This window comes from Bombina bombina, chromosome 6, assembly GCF_027579735.1.
Source record: "Bombina bombina isolate aBomBom1 chromosome 6, aBomBom1.pri, whole genome shotgun sequence".
NCBI classification, from domain to species: domain Eukaryota; kingdom Metazoa; phylum Chordata; class Amphibia; order Anura; family Bombinatoridae; genus Bombina; species Bombina bombina.
In genome coordinates, this window is record NC_069504.1 from 261,318,154 (window position 1) to 261,322,468 (window position 4,315).

General features: G+C 40.7%; 1 long non-coding RNA gene across 1 annotated transcript; it reads left to right on the forward strand.

Annotated features, from left to right (window-relative positions):
- Window positions 1–612: 612 nt before the first annotated feature.
- On the forward strand, window positions 613–1,404 carry LOC128665024 (uncharacterized). The gene is made up of 3 exons (XR_008402967.1): window positions 613–657; window positions 750–856; window positions 1,295–1,404. It is a non-coding gene; the product is annotated as an uncharacterized LOC128665024 (long non-coding RNA).
- Window positions 1,405–4,315: the final 2,911 nt, after the last annotated feature.

Genomic DNA, 4,315 nt, shown 5'->3' on the forward strand with positions numbered 1-4,315 from the left:
TTTTATGCTTTTATGTTAATACAGCGTGGATCCATGCATTTGTAATATTGTAATTTTATCATTGTGATTTTTCATGTATTAAAATACCATTTTATACCTTTACCTTAGCCTCCGTATTGCTGGCGCCTGGGCACACTCTTTACATTTGTCTTTAACTAGGTGATAGCTAGGTATCACCGCCTCAGGCATATAAGGTTCAGGTGGCGCTGGGGTATACCTCTGTTTTAAAGGTTGGTTACTTGTCACAATTACAGCTATAATTAAAAAAAATGTATATAAAGATTATTACTAACTTTGATTTACACCGATTCCTCAGAGGAAGATACCAATTGAAGATCTCTGGATTTGCCCTGTCAACTTAGGAGCACACTGGATTTTAGTGGTATTTATCATTGAGCAAACTAATTTCACCTCTTTACTCATGTTATCGTGCACTATTGTATATGATTTATGTTATGTGTACAGTCATTTAACTGTAACCCTATGATAAAGCACAGTTTTCTAAAAATAACAAAAAATGAATGTTATTAACAACCTTTTTGGTTAACTTTGCAAAATATTTTTTTAGATTGTCATCATTCCAGTGAAGGTCATTGTGATTATGGACCCGATGGGGAATGAAAATTACTATAATTCGATAATGCAACACAACTGGAGGTTAGTGTGTCTATTTAAATTTATCATTTTTAACATAACACATGTGAACCAGTGTCAATTTACATGCATGCTTTTTTTTTTTTTTACAATAGCTAGTGTCTTCTTGGTGATGAACAATGTGCAAGACCAAAAAGGCAAATGGATTATGGAACACGCCAACCAACAGGACTTCAGCAGCTGTGGCGTTTTAATCTTGATGGTAAATTTTTTTTGAAACATTGTTTCCCCCATTTATAATAAATGGTAACCCTTAATGACCAGGCAAGTCAGACTAAAACTTCTGTTCCCCCTCCCTGCCGCTCTCTGCATTAATTTTTACTGTAGTGTAGCAGTCCAACCCATTCCCGCACCTCCCTCCTCCCTCCAGCGATAGGCCACCCACACACCTCCCTCCTAACCTTCCCACACCATTAACAATTGGCACCACTCTACCACTCTATTTCTGCACTGCCCCACTCGTGGGGCATGCAGAAATAGTGCAATCTCGCTACTGTTAGTGAGATCGCAGCAGATAGAGGCCCAGGACAACAGCGTCACACAGGGTACGGCGCTGGTCCTTAAGGACTTAACAACATACCCTATACGGCGCTGGTCATTAAGAGGTTAATTTCTGTTACTAATCTTAAATATTTTACAGTATGCCAAGGAGTTCCTGCGTACGAGGGTCATTTGCACAGTGGAGACCTCAGCAGAAGCAGTGATGAATGCACAACTGCAAATAGCTTGTGCTCTGCTCCAGTATAAAGGTAAGTTATATGGCACACTGCATGAAAGCAGTGTCACTTACATTGTATTTATAGTCAAAATCCACACCAATTCAGTTATGAAGCTGTAAATATGTTTTTTAAAATGTACTGTAATGTAACGTTATTTTGTACTTCTTTCTTTTGCAAGATGTACCAAGTCCACGGTTTCATCCTTACTTGTGGGATATTATCCTTCCCAACAGGAAGTGGCAAAGAGAGCACCCTCAGCAGAGCTGTCTATATAGCTCCCCCCTTAACTCCACCCCCCAGTCATTCTCTTTGCCGGCTCTAAGCAGGAAGGGTAAAGTGAAAGAGGTGATAAACTGTTAGTTTTTTAATTTTCTTCAAGCAAGAGTTTGTTATTTTTAAATGGTACCGGTGTGTACTATTTACTCTCAGGCAGGAAATAGATGAAGATTTCTGCCTAGAGGATGATGATCTTAGCATTTGTAACTAAGGTCCACTGCTGTTCCCACAGAAGCTGAGGAGTACAGGAAAACTTCAGTGTGAGGAACGGTTTCTTGCTATACAGCAATGAGGTATGTTCAGTCATTTTTTCTGCAGAGACTGTGATAACTCAGAAAGGCTGACAGTAACCCCATGAGGGGAAGGGTAAGCAGTAATCCTAGTCTTAGAAGGGGCATTACTAGCTTGCATACAGGGCTTATCTTAGGGGACACTCAGTTTGAATGATATATAACCAAACCAAAGATTTTTCTAAAGGCCTTTGTAACATCGAGTGAGATGGGTGGGGCCTAATTTTGCGCCTCAGTTGCGCAGTTGTTTTCTATAGTCAGGCAGCAAGCTACAACACCGGAGGGTCCTGGTGAACTTCTGGGGCCTAATCGAAGCTTTATCCCCACATTATCAATCCCTAGGGCAGGTAGGCGCCACAGCAGAGCTGTGGCAAGGTGCTGACAGGGGTTTTTACCGGTCTTTGGCACTTTGTCAATCCGGTTTTTTTATTTGGGGGTTAATTGTTAAGTTGCTTGTGGTGCAATCTTACTATAGCTCAGTGTGTCTACTCCAAAAATTTTGGAAAATTTGAGGTAATTTTAAGCAGTTTTGCAGTTTGTGTATGTCTTTTTTTCTCTTAAAGGCACAGTACAGTTTTTGAAAATTGTTGTTTTTTCATTAAATAAAGTGTTTTCCAAGCTTGCTTGTCTCATTACTAGCCTGTTCAAACATCAAAATGGTAGAATTTAGTAAAAGTATGCAAAGAAGACCAAGTTGCTGCTTTGCAAATCTGATCAACAGAAGCTTCATTCCTAAAAGCCCAGGAAGTAGAAACTGACCTAGTAGAATGAGCCGTAATCCTTTGAGGCGGGGGCTTACCCGACTCCACATAAGCATGATGAATCAAAGACTTTAACCAAGACGCCAAAGAAATGGCAGAAGCTTTCTGACCTTTCCTGGAACCAGAAAAGATAGCAAATAGACTAGAAGTCTTTCTAAAATCTTTAGTAGCTTCAACATAATATTTCAAAGCTCTTACTACATCCAAAGAATGTAAAGATCTCTCCATAGAATTCTTAGGATTAGGACACAATGAAGGGACAACAATTTCTCTACTAATGTTGTTAGAATTCACAACCTTAGGTAAAAATTGAAATGAAGTCCGCAACACCGCCTTATCCTGATGGAAAATCAGAGAATGCATAGGTTCAAACCGAGGAGCCTGTAAAGCCCTCAGAACCAAATTAAGACTCCAAGGAGGAGCGATTGACTTAATGACAGGTTTGATACGAACCAAAGCCTGTACAAAACAATGAATATCAGGAAGATTAGCAATCTTTCTGTGAAAAAGAACAGAAAGAGCAGAGATTTGTCCTTTCAAGGAACTTGCAGACAAACCTTTATCCAAACCATCCTGAAGAAACTGTAAAATTCTAGGAATTCTAAAAGAATGCCAGGAGAATTTATGAGAAGAACACCAAGAAATGTATGTCTTCCAGACTCGATAATAAATCTTCCTAGACACAGATTTACGAGCCTGTAACATAGTATTAATTACTGAGTCAGAGAAACCTCTATGACTAAGAATCAAGCGTTCAATTTCCATACCTTCAAATTTAAGGATTTGAGATCCTGATGGAAAAATGGGCCTTGAGATAGAAGGTCTGGTCTTCACGGAAGTGTCCAAGGTTGGCAACTGGCCATCCGAATGAGATCCGCATACCAAAACCTGTGAGGCCATGCTGGAGCCACCAGCAGTACAAACGAACGTTCCATTAAAATTTTGGAAATCACTTTTGGAAGAAGAACTAGAGGCGGAAAGATATAGGCAGGATGATAATTCCAAGGAAGAGACAACGCATCCACTGCTTCCGCCTGAGGATCCCTGGATCTGGACAGATACCTGGGAAGTTTGTTTAGATGAGAAGCCATCAGATCTATTTCTGGAAGTCCCCAGATTTGAACAATCTGAAGAAATACCTCTGGGTGAAGAGACCATTCGCCCGGATGTAACGTCTGGCGACTGAGATAATCCGCTTCCCAATTGTCTACACCTGGGATGTGAGCCGCAGAAATTAGACAGAAGCTGGATTCCGCCCATACAAGTATCCGAGATACTTCTTTCATAGCTTGAGGACTGTGAGTCCCACCTTGATGATTGACATACGCCACGGTTGTGACATTGTCTGTCTGAAAACAAATAAACGATTCTCTCTTCAGAAGAGGCCAGAACTGAAGAGCTCTGAAAATCGCACGGAGTTCCAAAATGTTGATTGGTAATCTTGCCTCCTGAGATTCCCAAACCCCCTGCGGTGTCAGAGATCCCCATACAGCTCCCCAACCTGAAAGACTTGCATCTGTTGAGATTATAGTCCAGGTTGGACGAACAAAAGAGGCCCCTTGAATTAGATGATGGTGATTCAACCACCAAGTCAGAGAAGATCGAATATTGGGAT